This window comes from the organism of the source record quoted next, unplaced genomic scaffold (genome assembly GCF_019419815.1).
Source record: "Pyrus x bretschneideri cultivar Hongxiangsu unplaced genomic scaffold, Pyrus_bretschneideri_v1 Contig18, whole genome shotgun sequence".
In the NCBI taxonomy this organism is placed as follows: Eukaryota; Viridiplantae; Streptophyta; class Magnoliopsida; order Rosales; family Rosaceae; genus Pyrus; species Pyrus x bretschneideri.
The window spans coordinates 7,424,074-7,442,340 of NW_025999479.1; the positions used below are offsets into that span (position 1 = coordinate 7,424,074).

Sequence of the window (18,267 nt, forward strand, 5' to 3'; positions counted from 1 at the left end):
TAAAAAAGTTGTCTAAATACCTTTTTGCACAATGGAAATTTTTTTCTTCTTATAGTACGGCCTACTCCGAATAAAGATCCTTTCCATAAACTCTCAAAGGCACAAGGCTTATCCAAGGCCTAAGATGAGGTGTGGAAATAGTTTTCAACCAACAAGACGCACCTCGGTTATAACCTCATTATCTCAAGGTAGACCTCGCCGTTTTTTTGAATCACTAGACCACCATAGAAGCACCGAACAAGCTCTTCAAGATTAAGGTTGTGATGATGCTGATCGCCTAAATGTTAATAGTGATGTCCTAGAAGTCGTTGCCAATCGGCAAAGCCGTCACCAAAAGTGATCTTGATCTAGGTTCAATTCAGTGAAGGGTGTCGAAGTGTGTAAAGATAAGTGTATTGAGATTTTTTTTAGAGAATAGAGAGTGAATGAGGTAGAGAAATGTGGACTGGGATCAAAGGTGATTGCAGGACTGGGTTTTTGGGTTGACAACTTTTTTATTAACTATTAAATTATTAAGCCTATTTGTAGTTTTTTAAATTTAATTAGACTTGTGTGACCCATTTATATGTCACATCAGCACATGACAAAATTTTTGACAAAATTATGACGAAATGACTACATTGATTTGAGACAATTACTTGTGAGACTACATTGATCATTTTCAATTTCAATGACCATTTTGATGTCGCGGGTTAGTTTCGGGTACCATTTTGATATCGCATGTCAGTTTTAAGGACCATTTGTGAGGAAAAAAAAAAAAAAAAAAAGACTTATAGGGCCCATTTATGTGCCACATCAGCACTTAACATAATTTTTAACATAATTGTGACAGAAGAACCACATTGATTTATGACACTTATTTTTAGGAACTATATTGATTGATTTTCAATTTCAAGGACCATCTTAATGGTGATGGTCAATTTTAGGGACCATTTGTAATAAAAAATCTAATCTAAATTAAATTAACTTCTCCATGTATTTTAGTATTCTGAAAAATAAGTATTTGACTTCTCGCATTTTAAAGAGTTTTTTTTCCTCAAGCCTAAAGTAGCAAAACACAAAATATCTAAACACAAAATATCTAAATAATAGAATACTTTCCCGCAACTTTTAGTAAAATGAAACGTACTTTTTACCAAAAACAATTGCGCCAAAACGCCACTACTGCTCATGAAAGGAATAATTCATGGTAACAAAAGAAGAAAGAAAATTGCTCTGATAAAATGATTTGTTCATGATATGCGTACATGATCTTATTATATATGGTGGCCCGTGACCATTGAGTAAAGTACTGATGAATCTTGAACCAAAAGATTAGTAACTGCCTCCGATCCCCACTCCTCATTCCATGACAAAATCTCAACTTCCACATACAAACAATCGCCTGGCCGGCTAACTTCACATGCCACCAAAACGCAACTCATACACTAAAGCCACACCACACCACACCATCTCTCTCTCTCTCTCTCTCTCTCTCTCTCTCTCTTCTGCTCCTTCCATATGATATATCAGCTAGGCTTCTCTCTCTGTCTGTCTTACCTGATCAAGAAAAAAGCAGCAAAAAGGAGATATGAAAAGGGATTAGACCCTTTTGTATCTTGAAAAGGTTTGTTGAATCAGAACTGCTTCTATTACCTTATTGACTACCTAGCTTTTTCTGATATATATATATATATATATATATATATATATCCATCTCTTCTGAAAATACAGCAGAAGAAAAAATAATACTGTTAGGTTCAGTCTCTTTTCCCCCAACTTTGACTTCCAATTACACTTTTTTTTTTCATTGTTTGTGGCTGAGGGTTTACTCCCCCTGATAAGTCCCTTTTACTCCCCCCATATCAAGAACCATAAATATTATATATTATTATTTTTCCCTCCGTACAGAAAAAAGCTGAATTCTCTATCTTGTTCCCATTCATAATATTTGCAGAACAATTCTCCCAACCCTACTAAAATTTTTTAAGTTTCCCAATGCCAAAGCTACCCACTACCAGTCTGGTCTCTTTCCTTCTGAACTCGTCTCAGTAACTCTCTTTTTTCTTAAGCAACAGTTTTCTACCTTTTTGCTGAATTATTTTCCCTTCTCTTTTCTCTCCCAATGATGCAATTTACTGAGACACCACCACCACCCTTGCACGAAATTATCACCACACCCTATTCCAATAACCTCCCAATAATGATGAACAAAAACCAAACCCACCGCACGCGCCCGTGGCCTGGCTTTCCGACCTCAAAGTCCCTAGGAACAAACTTTGGCGACGCCAACTGCATGAAGCAGCTGCTCGTCCACTGCGTTAACGCCATTGAAACCAACAACTCCACCGTAGCCCAGCAGATCCTCTGTGTCCTCAATAATATTGCCCCCCAAGAGGGCGACTCCAACCGGCGCCTCACCTGCGCGTTTCTCCGAGCCCTCATTGCCCGAGCAGCCCGTATCGGAAGCTATAAGTATTAGTGTTTGATTTTTGGATTGAGTTTCTTCAATGGAATAGTGAATGCAGAATTGTACAGAGAGAAAAGGATTAGAAAATCATGAAAGCTTCAAGGTTCATTGGATTCCATACTCTCCAAGCAAGAAACTCAGAGACCATATATTACCGTTAGAGGAGTAAGTAACACACTCATTCTCTCACATCATTACAACTCAATCACAACCATTCATTCTTAAGTCATCATATAAGATGCTTACACCTGTCATGAGCTATGACTTATCACAATCTAATCTAGATGCCATATAGAATATGATCCAAAGCCTCACATTACATCTTACAACTTGCATATAATAAAACCAATATAGCAAATACATTTATACACCAATACTCCCTTCTAAATGTTTTGCTGATTTCACTCCGAGTGCAGTTCTTAAGTATTCAAACTGATCCTTAGGAAGAGCCTTCGTAAAAATGTTTGCCAATTGTTCCTCTGTTCTACAGTAGTTCAACTCAATGGTGCCATCTTGAATAGCATGCCTTATGAAGTGATATCTCCTATTGATATACCTTGTTTTCTGATGGAACACTGGGTTCTTGGACATGGCTATGGCAGAAGTGTTGTCACATAGCAAAGGTGTAGCCTCCACTTGTTCCTTTCCAAAATCAGAGAACACAAACCTCAACCACATTGCTTGTGTTGTAGCTTCTGCAGCACTTACATATTCAGCTTCTGCAGTGGATAGAGCCACACTGCATTGCTTAATTGAAGCCCAAGAAAATATCCCTGAGCCAAAACTGAATGCATAGCCTGAGGTACTCTTCATATCATCCAAGCTTCCTGCCCAGTCATTATCACAGTATCCTATCAACATAGCAACTTTTCCCTTCACATATTCAATCCCAAAATCCAATGTCCCTTGTACATATCTCAAAACCCTTTTTGTTGTCCCCATGTGTTTTATTGTAGGCTTATGCATAAATCTTGCTAATACACATGATGCATACATCAAATCTGGTCTAGTAGCTGTTAGATATAACAGACTACCAACTATTTTTCTATATGAGCCTTCATCAGCATCCTCACTTCCATCAACCTTGGATAACTTCTCATTGATTGCAAGTGGAGTCTTCACAGCTTTACAGTCTTTTAAACCAAACTTCTTAGGTAAGGACTTGGCATATTTCTTATGATGGATGAATATACCTTTATCCGTTTGAATTATGCCTAAACCAAGGAAATGGTGCAACATTCCCAAGTCTGACATCTCGTACTGTTTCATCATATCCATCTTAAACTCTTGAATCATTTCATCAGAGCTTCCTGTGTATATGATGTCATATACATACAAAGACACAATAAGCACATCTGCATCACTGAATTTAGTATACAAAGTAGCTTCACTTTGACTTTTCTTGAACCCAGACTTGTTGAAGTATGTATCTATCTCATCATACCAAGCTCTGGGAGCTTGTTTCAGACCATATAAAGCCTTTTTCAACTTGTAAACTTTGTCTTCTTGCCCTTTGACTTCAAATCCCTGTGGTTGATCAACATATACTTCCTCATGCAGTGTACTATTTAAAAATGCAGATTTGACATCCAATTGGAACAATTTCCATTCCTTTTGAGCTGCCAATGCAATTAAGGTTCTAATGGTATCAAGCCTTGCCACAGGTGCAAATGTCTCATTGAAATCAATTCCAGGCTTCTGAGAGTAGCCCTTTGCCACTAATCTTGCCTTGTTCTTCTGCACTGAGCCATCCAGATTAAGCTTTGTTTTATAGACCCATTTGACACCAATTATTGGTTTATCAAATGGCCTATTGACTAACTCCCATGTGTCATTCTTCTCTATCATTTCAATCTCTATGGACATAGCTTTTCTCCAACCTTCATCCCCTGATGCCTCTTCAAAACACTCAGGTTCTATTACACAAAAATTGCATCTCTTATACACTTCCTTCAAGCTCCTGAACCTGGGAGGTGTGTGATCATACTCTTGTGGTCTAATGTGACTCACTTGTTCCACTTGACTTGGACGAGAAACAATAACTTGATCTTATTGCTCTTGTAATGGTTCTGTGCATTCCAATTCTTCATCATTCTCTGTAATTTCAACATCACTCCCTTCATCTTCATATACTTCATTTGAGATTGAAATGGGCAAATTCTTCTTAGCACATGATTTCCAATCCCAGCAAGAGTTCTCATCAAATATTACATCTCTGGAGATAACAATCTTATTAGTTTTAGGATTGAACAACTTGTAGCCCTTCTCACAGGTTCCATAACCAATAAAAATGCATTTGACACTTGTTGCATCCAGCTTTTGTCTCATCTGTGATGGAACTTGTGCATAACATAAAGATCTAAACACTCTTAAGTGTTTCACTCCAGGCTTCCTTCCACTGTAAGCTTCAAAATGAGTCTTCTTATTCAAGGCCCTGGTAGAACATCTATTGAGAATATAGACTGCAGTGTTAACTGCTTCTGTCCAAAACTCAAATGGAATACCTTTCTCTAACAACATACATTTAGCCATTTCTACAATGATCCTATTTCTCCTCTTTGCAACACCATTCTGTTGAGGAGAATAGGCCACTGTGAGCTATCTTTCCACACCAAGATCTTCACAAAACTGAGAAAATTCAAGCGAAGTGTACTCTCCTCCCCTGTCACTTCTTAATTTTTTCAGTTTGTACCCACTTTGTAGTCCAACAATTGCTTTGAACTTCTTGTACACACTAAATGCTTCAGATTTGCTTATCAGAAAATATACCCATCCCATTCTGGTACAATCATCTGTGAAGGTGAGAAAATACTTGTTTCCAGATTTGGTAGATGTTTGCATTGGTCCACATATGTCAGTGTGAATCAATTCCAGTGGTAAGGTAGCTCTCCACTTTGTTTCTTTAGGAAAAACATCTCTTGAATGCTTTCCAAGTGCACATCCCTCGCATACTGTGGTATTCTCTTTTAGCTCAGGTAGTGCATTTACCATTTCATGTGCTTGTAGCTGCATTAGAGCATTCATGTTTAAATGCCCGAGTCTCCTATGCCATATTTCAACAACTTGCTCAACACTGGCTCTCATGGCAATTTGGATTCTTGGTTGTAATTTCAAGGGAAAACTTCGATTTCCTTTCATAGGCATCTTGACAACAAGGTTAGAGCATGTGAAATCATCATAGATGCTGACTTCAATTCCCCCAAATACAAGGTAATACCCATGCTCCATCATTTGTCCCACACTCAACAAATTCTCTTTCAAACCAGGTACCAACATTATCTCCCTTATGTACCTTTTGCCTTGCTTAGTTTCAACCAGTAACTCACCCTTTCCAACCACATCAACCAATTGTCATGTGCCTATCTCAACATTGGCAGTGACACTTCTATTTATATTCACCAATAAATATTCTCTTTCTGTAATATGGTTACTACAGCCACTGTCAACATAACAAATATCTTCACCTTGCTTCACAACAGCTGCCATACAAACATAGAACATGGTTGGATTGTTCTCCACTTGACCGACATAGTTTGCATGTTGAGTAGCTTTCTTGGACCTACAATCATTGGCAAAATGCCCTGGCTTATCACAGTTATGACATCTTGGTTCCCCTTTGAACCAACACTCTCCAAAATGTAATTTGTCATAGTGTTTGCAAGGGTTCTTGGCTCCATCAGAAGATCCAACAAATTTCCCTTGCTAGTGCACAGGTCTGTTATCCCACTTCTTACCCTTTGTCTTCCAATTCTTTGTGGGTTTAAAGTTTTGATTAGCATTATAATTGTTCTTCTTGTGGGCTATACTTAAACTAGCAAAAGCTTTCTCAGTACTATTTTCAGAATGCCTCTCAATTCTCTGTTCATACCCTTTTAAAGTCGCAACTACATCTTGCACATCAACTATCTCCAAATCCCTAGTATTTTCAATCACAGCTACAATAATACTATCATAAGATTTAGGGAAGCTAATTAATAACTTCTGCACAATTCTTTGATTTCCAAGATCTTCACCATAACTTTTCATTTGTGTAATAAGATCAAATAATCGCACAAGATACACAGAGAATGTTTCATGCTAACTCATCCGAGTATATTCAAAATCACGCCTTAAACTTTGAAGTTTCACAGATCTCACCTGTTTGTCTCCAATGAACTCTTGCTTCAGTACATCCTAGGCCTCCTTTGCCGTCTCTAGTATGGCGATCCTAGGGAAAATTTCATCTGACACAACTCCTTAAATGATGCCGAAAGCCTTAGCATCTTTAACTATGGTCTCCTTCAGGAGCTTAAGCTCAGTTACAATGAGCTCTTCCTCTCTTTTCGCCGAAGAACTGTACCCCTTCTCAACCATATCCCACAGATCGTGAGATCTGAATATGGTCTTCATCATTATCTGCCAGAAATCAAAGTTTTCTCCATTGAAAACCGGTGCCCGAAGATCAACACCACTCGATCCAGCCATATTAGACTTGTTATCGAGTAACCTAGAAATTTTCAAAGTTTTCTTCGATTGTAGCAACACCCAATTCTCCTCCAAGTTCCGTCGCTATCAACCACGTCACAGTTTCACGCCCAGATCAAGATCCAACCTGGCTCTGAGGCCATATTAGTGTTTGATTTATGGATTGAGTTTCTTCAATGGAATAGTGAATGCAGAAATGTACAGAGAGAAAAGGAATAGAAAATCATGAAAGCTTCAAGGTTCATTGGATTCCATACTCTCCAAGCAAGAAACTCGGAGACCATATATTACCGTTAGAGGAGCGAGTAACACACTCACTCTCTCACATCATTACAACTCAATCACAACCATCCATTCTTAAGTCATCATATAAGATGCTTACACCTGTCATGAGCTATGACTCATCACAATCTAATCTAGATGCCATATGGAATATGATCCAAAGGCTCACATTACATCTTACAACTTGCATATAATAAAACCAATATAGCAAATACATTTATACACCAATAGTAAGGTCCTCGCCACCATGGCCAATTCCCAAGCCAACTTCACCATCCACACTTACAAGTTCTCCGTCGTTGATCGACCTGACATCATGGCACAAGTTCGGATTTGCCGCCGCAAATGCAGCCATTCTTGAAGCTGTTCAAGGCTATTCTATGGTTCACATTGTTGACCTGAGCTTGACGCATTGCATGCAAATCCCAACTCTGGTCGACGCCATTGCCAGACGTCATGACGGTAATGTGAGTCTTCCATTGCTGAAGCTCACTGTGGCGGGTACCATGGAGGATGTCCCTCCAATGCTGGACCTGTCATACGAGGAACTGGGTTCCAAGTTGGTTAATTTCGCAAGGTCAAGAAACATCATTTTAGAGTTTAGGGTCATCCCGTCAAGTTACATTGATGGGTTTGCCAACCTAATCCAACAACTCCGCATACAAAATTTAGTGTATGGGGAGAATGATGAGGCGTTTGTAGTGAATTGCCACATGATGCTTCACTACATTTTTGAATAGGCATTGACACTTCCGGCAATCAATCGGAATCCTAGCAGTAGTGGTTCGACTAGCTCTTACGCTTTTAATGTAGCTTCATTCTCTTCGAGTTCGTTGCTAAGGACAGTGTTTCTGAAAGAGCTTCGGGGTTTGGACTCGACGATTGTGGTTTTGGTGGACGAGGATGTGGATCTTGCTAATTAGGGCTTATCTTTGGGGCTTAATTTTCTGATATTATTCTTCTCACCAAGGAGGGAAATATATATTGTACAAGATTGATTTATAAGGAAAGAAACACCAAATAATATCTATCCTAATTACATCCTAATTACAAAGGTCAACTCTCCAACACTCCCCCTCAAGTTGGTGCATAAATGTCGTTCATGCTTAACTTGATGAGAGAGTTGTAAAACGCTTGACTCGCAACAGCTTTAGTTAAGATGTCCGCTAATTGATCCTCTGGCTTTACGAACGAGAATTGAATAATATTCCCATCCAACATCTCCTTAATGAAGTGTCTGTCAACTTCTACATGTTTTGTGCGATCATGCTGGATTGGATTGTGTGAGATATCAATGGCTGCTTTATTATCACAAAACAAATTTGAAGCCGACATTGAAAGACACCCAAGTTCTGCGAGTAACCTCCGAAGCCATAATAATTCACATACTCCTTTTGCCATACCCTTGTATTCTGCCTCTACACTTGATAAAGCAACCACTTTCTGTTTCTTACTCCGCCAAGTCACTAAAATTCCCCCCACAAATGTAAAGTATCCAAATGTGGACCGTCGATTAGTAATATTCCCTGCCCAATCTACATCAATGTAACCTTCTATTCGGCAATGATCATTCTTGGAAAACATGATGCCTCTACCTGGTGAGGACTTCAGGTATCGTAGGATGCGTTCAACCGCATCCATATATGCGTCACTCGGAGAATGCATAAATTGACTAACAACACCTACTGCGTATGCAATATCAGGCCTGGTGTGAGATAAATAAATTAACCTCCCAACTAACCTTTGATAACGATCTCTGTTAGTGGGAACTTGATCAAGGTGCATGGCAATATGGTCATTTTGGACTATGGAGGTGTTAGCCGATTTACAATCAAGCTTTCCGGTTTCAGCTAATAAGTCTAGAACATATTTTCTTTGAGACAGAAATATACCCTATTTAGATCGAGCTACTTCTATCCCCAAGAAATATTTCAAACCACCAAGATTTTTCATCTCGAATTTGGTTGCTAGGTAATCTTTAAGCCTTGAGATTTCTTCTTTGTCATCACTCGTAACAATCATATCATCCACATAAATAATAAGTGCCGTCAATTTACCCATTCGACGTTTCAAGAAAAGTATATGATCAGAATTGCTCTGCCTGAACCCATACTTCCTCATAGTTATCCAGAACCTACCAAACCATGCCCGAGGTGATTGTTTCAATCCATACAATGCCTTATTGAACTTACACACCATTCTGGGTTGTGAAACGGATGCATAACCAAGTGGAATATCCATATACACTTCTTGTTTAAGATTACCACGTAAGAAAGCATTTTTCACATCAAGTTGTTGTAATGGTCAATCCAAGTTAGCCACCAACAAAAGTAACACTCTTACCGTATTAATCTTTGCTACCGGAGCAAATGTTCTATATAATCAATACCATACGTCTGAGTATATCCCTTCGCCACCAATCGTGCTTTGTATCGTTCAATCGACCCATCAGCTTTGTACTTGATGGTATACACCCATCGACATCCCACTCTTTTCTTTCCTCGGGGTAGCAGAACTAAATCCCATGTTTAATTTTTCTGAAGTGCATCCATTTCTTCCTCCATTGCCTTGGTCTATCGATCATTAGATAGGGCCTCTTTCAATGAACTTGGTGTGTTATCATTGGATATTTGTTGTACAAAAGCTTTGCTGGGTTCTGATAATTTATGTGATGACACATAGTTGGTAATGGGATATTTAGAGCCTTTCGTTGTTTCCGATGAATATCGATTGGGTGGCTTTCCCCAGTTGTGCCTGAAAGGTAATTGATAATTTGGAACATCGGATACACCAACAGGGATAATAGATCTTACCTCAGGAGTATGATCATCTGGTGGTACTATATTGTGAGATGAGGGGGAGTAGTATTAGTAGAAGTTTCAAGATCGGCAAGTGGCAGCACTGGTGCCATGGGTAAGGATGGCAGGGCCGTGCCTGTTGCTGGTTCTGTGGGTGGCAATGTTACTTCTGTTGGCTGGCTACCACTGTAGCCATCGCAAGTTTGGCTAATAGTGGCAACGGAAGATCAGTGCTAGCAGCCATGATCCAAACCTGCTCGTCATGCAGTGTTTCCCCTAAAGAGAAGGTTGAAAGAAGCCGAAGAGTAATACATCTCAGACTCAAAAAAAGTAACATCCACGGTAGTATACATCCGAAGTGAAGGAGGGTGGTAGCAACGGTACCCTTTCTGATGTAGTCCATACCCCATAAAAATGCAACGGATAACATATGAGTCAAGTTTTGTCCGTTGATTTTTATGTAGATGAACAAAGGCAACACATCCAAAAACTCGCGGTGGGAGTACTAAAATGGACGAAAGAAGCACGAATGTAGCAAGAACTTGCAAAGGTGTAAGAAAGTTCAATACTTTAGATGGCATGCGGTTGATAAGGTAAGTGGCAAGCTGAAGAGTAACATCCCAAGAGGAGCAGGGAATATTCGCCCCAATCAATAGCGATCGAGCCTTTTCTAATAGATTGCGATTATTATGCTCAGCCACCCCATTTTGTTGAGGAGTTTGAGGACAAGTAGTCTCGTGGAGGATTCCATGATTAGTTAAATAATGTGTAAAATCATTATTAACATATTCACCGCCATTATCAGAACGCAAAATCTAGATTGAAGTAGAATATTGTGTTTGAACCATGGTGTGGAATGTCTTAAACGCCAGAAACACATCACTTTTATGCTTAAAAAGGTATAACCATGTCATCTGTGTGCAATCATTTATGAAAGTTACAAACCACCTAATACCAGATGAAGTAGTAATCAGAGATGGTCCCCAAACATCCAAATGAACAAGACGAAAAGGAATAACAATTTTACTAGAATTCAACGGATAAGAAACATAGTGACTCTTAGCAAGTACGTAAGTGTCACATTTAAAGTCTGAAATTGAACAACCAACAAATAAATTCGGAAATTTATGCTGCAAATAACTGAAAAACGGATGACCCAAACGGTGATGCCATAACCATATATGACGCCGCTTATGATCAACGGCTCATTGGGCGAGATTAACCCGTCCTGTACTGACATTGTCCATAAAATAAAGATCCCCCCTCTTAGTACCACGACCAATTATCTCCTTTGTGAGAATATCCTGAATATGACAAAACTTCGGATACAATAGTACATAATAGTTCAATTGATCAGTAGCTTGGCCAAGAGACATCAATTTATGCTTGAGTGAAGGTACAAGTAGTGTATGCGGCAAAGAGAATGTAGGCGTGAGGCGTATAATGCCAGCGCCAGTTACCGGTGAGGTGACACCATTAGCATTAGTAATATTTTGTCGAAGTGGAACAATATCAAAAGCTAAATCAATGAGGTCATAGGTCATATGGTCTATGGCATCGGAGTCAATGATTCAACGGGACTGAGTATCACCATTATTCATATTAAAAGCATAACCACAGTTACCTGAGGACTCCAAAGGCATGTTGGAAGAACTCGAAATAGGAAGAGGATTCATGATATGGTCGGTTAGGGTAGTAGTGTTTAGTATAAGGGTATGATCGGTTAGAATGAGGTTGTTTTCACTGTGGAGTGGTGGTAGGTTCTTCATGGGAGGGTTGAGTTTGCTTGAAGGAACGGGCAAAGCAGAAATCCTAGGATCTCTGCTCTGATACCATGCTAATTAGGCTTATCTTTGGGGCTTAATTTTTTGATATTATTCTTCTCACCACGGAGGGAAATATATATTGTACAAGATTGATTTACAAGGAAAGAAACACCAAATAATATTTATCCTAATTAAATCCTTATTACAAGGACCCAAATAGGTAACTAAGCTAATTACAAATGTCAACTCTCCAACAGATTTGACATCAAATAATATAGTGTGTAGGTTGAGGTCGGCCTTCAATTACCTGTGGATACCTTATGACACAGTGGACACATTTTTTCCGCGGGGAAGCAAACAGAGGCAATGGTATGAGGCGGATGCGTGTTGGAAGTATTAAGGGTGAAAATGTAACTTTATCCTCTAGATGTGTAACTTGAGGATAGTATAATAGTTAGTTTTGAGAGATGTTATGATTAGTTAGCTTACTCACTAAGTTTTGTACCTTGTATAAATACTCAAGTGTGTAATATTATTCTAATGATGAAATACAAGATGTATTTTCTAATATGGTATCACCCACCTTCTATGTTTCACGACCTTTGATCCACTTTCTCGCTTTTTCTCTGATTTGATCGTCTTCTCTTCAATCTTCAACACCGACTGCAAACCCTAATTCTTCAAGCTTTAGCTATGGTGACTTCTGATTTAACGCCGTTATCCAACTCCGATTCACAGATTCATCCATCTCCTGATGCGATTCCAAACCCTAACTCCTCAAATTCCCAAAATGCTTCGACAGTTACCTCTATCACCATCCAAAACATTGGCTCCGTGGTACCAATCAAGCTCACTACCACCAATTATCTCACCTGGAGTGCACTCTTTGCTCCGATCTTCCGCAGGTACAATCTTACTATTATGATTGATAGATCTTTGCCAGCACCGCCTCAATTTCTTCGTGATTCCTCTGGTAATCATACTACGATCTTGAATCCAGACTATGTAGCATGGTTTAAGAATGATCAGAATATTCTTATTTGGATCAATTATACACTTTCTAAATCCCTAATTCAGTACATTGTTGGCGTTATATTTGCTTGTGAACTTTGGGCGAAATTGGAATCGCGTCTTGTAGCAGCTTCTCAGTCTCATATTCATGAACTTTGTTTATGGCTTCGCAATCTAACTAAAGGTGAATTATCTACTACTCAATATCTCTAGCAAATTGAGGAAATTGCTAATGCTTTTGCTAGTGCTGAAGCTCTGGTTAAAGATTCTGAACTTATCTCTGTTACTCTCCATGGCTTGCCTCCTGAATTTGATTCTTTTGTGGATCCTATTCAATTTTGTCTTGGTACTACTACACTTGATGAATTACATGGTCTGCTTCTTATCAAGGAGATTCAACTTGCAAATCGCAAGAAAACCACTACTGCCACACCTTTTCAGGTATATGATTCTTCTATTGGTATTCTTTCTACCTCGCATCTCTCACCATCTCAAGCCTTCTCTGCTCAGCCTACATTTAGTCATAACAATCAGGGTCGTGGCTCCTCCAATTCTCGAAGTTACAATTGTGGTAATTGTGGCAACTTTCGTTTCAATAATTCAAGGCCAAATTACAACCATGGAGGTCATAACAATTCCAACAGTTCTGGAAATTACAACAACTCTGGCAAGAAGATCATCTGTCAAATCTGTCAACAATTTAATCATGAAGCATATGAATATCCTCAGAGGATGAATTCAAGTTACAATGGTAAATCCTCGCAGTTCGCTATGGTTGCTAATACATCGTCCTCTACACCAACATGGCTTGTTAACTCTGGTGCCAGTTCCCATATGACCAACTCATATATGCTCATCTTCAAAGTCTAAAAGCTTACACTGGTCTAGGCCGAGTCTTTATTGGTGATGGTAAAGGTTTGCCCATTCTTCATTCTGGCTTTTCGCTTTTACCTACATTCACTGGTACTTTTAAACTGAACAATGTGTTGCATGTCCCTGATTTGAAACAAAATCTTCTATCTGTAAATCAATTTTTGCTTGAGAATTGGTGTTCTATGCATCTTTATCCTTTTCATTTCGCTGTGAAGTATCTTTCCTTTAGAAGGATGCTTTTTAAAGGACCTAATCAAGATAGTTTATATCCTTTTCATGTTTCTCGATCTACTTTACCTGCTGGTATTAAAGCTTTTGCAGCAGCTGCTAAGGCTTCAAGCACCATTTGGCACCAAAGATTGGGTCATCCATCTACTAAAGTTCTTAATAAGTTGTCTACACAGTCTTGTATTTCTATTTTACATAGTACAAATAAGCCTTTTTGCTCCAATTGTGCATTAGGGAAATGTTCAATGCTTCCTTTTGTTTTAGCTTCTTGTAATACCAGAAAGCTTCTTGAACTCATTTACACAGATGCATGGGGGCCAGCATCTGTTACTTCTAGTCATGGATATCGATATTATGTCATTTTTGTCGATGATTACACAAAATATAGCTGGTTTTTTCCTTTGAAGTATAAATCTAATGTCTTTCAAATCTTTGTGCAATTTAACTCTCTTGTTGAGAACTTTCTGGGTACTAAAATCATTACTTTGCAGTCTGACTCTAGTGGAGAATTTTTAAGTTCTTCTTTCTCCAAATTTTTCGTTAATCATGGTATTGAACATAAATTAAGTTGTCCTTACACTTCAGAGCAGAATGCCTGTGCTTAGAGAAAGCACAGGCACGTAGTTGAAACTGCTAGGACTCTGTTACTGCATCCAAGGTTCCTTATGTTTATTGGGTTGAGGCCTTTGCTACTGCAATCTATTTGATAAACAGGTTTCCTACTGGTACCAATTCTTCACCTTGGGAATTTTTATTCAAGAAATCTCCAGATTATAGTACTCTCAGAGTGTTTGGTTGCACTTGTTTTCCATGGCTGCAACCTTATACTTCCTCCAAACTAGAACCAAAAAGCAAGTTATGTGTGTTCTTGGGGTACAGTTTGCATCACAGGGGTTATAAGTGTCTTGATCCAGTTACAAAGAGGATGTATATTTCGAGGCATGTATTGTTTGATGAATCCAGTTTTTCATTTAATCAGTCACTTTTCCTATCTTCAAATACTTCTTCCCCACCACCTCAACCACTCATACAATCTTCACTACCTATACCATCTGAACTCACCTTTACCTCTATTACTTCCTCACCCTCTCAACCTTCAATTTCCACTTCAATCTCTCCAAATATTTTTGAAGCTTCTCAACCTTCACTGCCATCTACATCCGCTTCTATCTTTGCATCCTCTAACCTCCCACCTAGTGATTCTGATTCATCTTTTCCTATTCCCTTAGCTTCTAATATTCATCCAATGCAAACATGATCAAAATTAGGGATTTTTAAACCAAAAGCATATGCTGCCACTAAACATCCCTTTCACTCTCATCTTTCTCAAGATTTTACACCTACTACCTATTTGCAAGCTTCAAAGTATCCTCATTGGAGCCAAGCAATGCAAGAAGAGTACAATGCCTTGTGTAGCATAGACACATGGTCTTTGGTTCCTTCATCTCCATCTCAGAACTTGGTAGGTTGCAAATGGGTTTTCAAAATCAAGAGGAAACCAGATGGATATGTTGAAAGGTATAAAACTAGGTTGGTAGCAAAAGGTTTTCACCAACAAGAGGGACTGGATATTCTGAAACGTTTAGTCCAGTAGCTAAGCCTATTACTATCAGATTGCTTCTTACTGTTACCTCTTAGTTCAACTGGTTTTTGAATTAACTGGATGTGAGCAATGCCTTTTTACATGGCACACTTTGAGAGTCAATGTTCATTCAGCAACCTCCTGGTTTTGAGGTCTCCAGTCATCCACATTATGTTTGCAAGCTTCGTAAATCCTTATATGGATTAAAACAAGCCCCACGGGCTTGGTATGATAAGTTATAAGGTGCTCTTCACTCTCTTGGGTTCATTGGATCTCAGAATGATCACTCTCTTTATGTCAAACGATCTTCACATCTTATGTTTGTATTGGTGTATGTGGATGATATCCTGGCTACTGGACCGTCATCTAGTGAATGTCACAAAGTTATCTCTCAACTAAGCAGCGTGTTTCCCATTAAAGATCTTGGACCACTTCATTAGTTTCTTGGGATTGAAGTAAAGAGGTACTCCTCTGGCATTTTCATTAATTAGACCAAGTACATCTTGGATCTCTTGCAAAAAGCTAACATGGATGGAGCAAAACCCTGCAATACACCTTTGAGTAGTTCTAAACTTGATCATATTTCTCCTTTACTTGAAGATGCCACTGAATACAGGTCCTTGGTTGGTGCTTTTTAGTATCTTACATGGACCAGACCTGATATCAGCTTTGCGGTTAATCTCGTTTGCCAATTCATGCATGCTCCTCGACTTTTTCATCTTCAAGCTGTCAAAGGACTTCTTCGGTATTTAAAATGATCTATTGAACCTGGTCTGTGGTTTTCTAAATCTTCATCTCCTCTCTATCTTCAAGCCTTTTTAGATGTTGATTGGGTAGGTTGTTCCATTGATAGAAGATCTACTGGAAGATTTTATATTTTTTTGGGCAGTTATATCATTAGTTGGAGTGCTAAAAAGCAACCAACTGTGGCTCGTTCTTCTACAGAAGCAGAGTATCGTTCTCTTGCCAATATAGCTACTAAGATCACCTGGATATGCAAACTTCTTGTTGATATTGGATTCAAACTACCTTATTCTCCTCAACTTTGGTGTGACAATGTTTCAGCCATTTCACTTGCCAAAAATCCAATTTTTCATGCTGACCAAGCATGTTGAAATTGATTATCATTACATTTAGGAGAAAGTTTTGGCTAAACATGTCACTGTTTATTTCGTTTGCACTCAAGATCAAATTCCTGATATTTGTCTTAAGGCATTGTTAAAACCAAGATTCTTGTTTCTTCATTCTAAACTAGCACTTCAGATCCCTCAGTTTAGTTTGAGGGGGATATTAAGGGTAAAAATGTAATCGTATTCTCTAGAGGTGTAACTTGAGGATAGTATAGTAGTTAGTTTCGACAGCTGTTATGATTAGTTAGCTTACTCACTAAATTTTGTGCCTTGAATAAATACTCAAGTGTGTAATATTATTCTGATGATGAAATACAAGATATATTTCCTAATAGGAAGATTGAGAACGTGCTAGCGTACGAGGGCTTTCAGAGGGTGGAGAGGCTGGAGCCAAAATGCAGGTGGGTGCAGCGAATGCGAAATGCCAACTTTCGGAGCGTTTTATTTAGGGAAGATGCGGTTTCAGAAGTGAAGGCCATGCTTGATGAACATGCAACTGGTTGGGGATTAAAGAGAGAAGAAGATGTTGTGCTTACACGGAAAGGACACAAAGTTGTGTTTGCCACAGCTTGGATGCCTGCTTAAATTCACAAGTTGAAATTTCTCAAGAAAATGATCTGACAATAAGTTAATTAATATAGAATTTTTTTTTTTCTTCTTCTTTCTTAATTTGTTATTTGGTAGTAGCTAGCTGACAAATTAGTTAATGATCATGTTTTACTAATTTTTACTAGTAGGTGAGAGCTTAAATTTTAATTAATGTGAGGTTTGTGTCATATTTGGAATAATTTTGAACCATGCATTTGTGCATATTCTTCTGTGGTCTGCAGTAACCTAACATATTAATCTGCCCATTCTTTTTTGCAAAGTCTTTATTTAAAGGGAGAGATTTTTTAGTGTGACCGGTACACGGGGTGGTATACTATGTGTCATTGTACAAATTGTGGGATATTTATGCTAAAATGTTAATAACTTAAAAAATAAAATTTCCCACCACTCCTATTAAAACATGTGGTGTACCACTTGTGTTCCCGTCACAACTAAAAATTTCTCATTTAAAGGGTAATATTAAGGAGACTACATTTGTAAACTAAATGACATGAAAGTATGATGATTGAATTATTACTTAAGTGTTGATTAACGTGCTTAATTCTTATTGATAACGCATCTTTTAATTTGCAAATTTAATCTACAAATTTAATCTCCCTAACATTACTCTTATTTAAATTTCCTTGTACTCGTTGTGGTTTTAACTTTCTTGCTAGTTTAAATTTTACAGAAACTTTGAAATGAATGTACCCATTGCCCAAGAAATCCCTACGCAAAGTAGTTAATGGGTGATTCAAGAAACTTTTTTTATTATTATTGGAAATGTTCCTATTATGAACTATCTAAACATTATTTCTGCCAAAAAAATTATAAAATATAATATCGTTTAGTCGTTACTGTATAAAAACATATAATCATAATTAATATAAAAGTATTACAAATCTATCTAATAGCTACATTAATTAACTAAACGACTCTAATTTTAATTTATTTTTTATAGACATAATTTTACACAATATTTTATAATACGAATGGTTCTAATCATAAACACAAACTTCTATGAATTGGCCACGAACTATTTTTAGAGGAGTTCCTCCACAATTTTGTGAAGTATCTCTCTTTTGTGCTTTTGGAA

At 38.1% G+C, this 18,267-nt stretch overlaps 1 pseudogene; it reads left to right on the forward strand.

Annotated features, from left to right (window-relative positions):
• Positions 1-1,761: 1,761 nt before the first annotated feature.
• Positions 1,762-17,168, forward strand: LOC103936351 (annotated as a pseudogene).
• Positions 17,169-18,267: the final 1,099 nt, after the last annotated feature.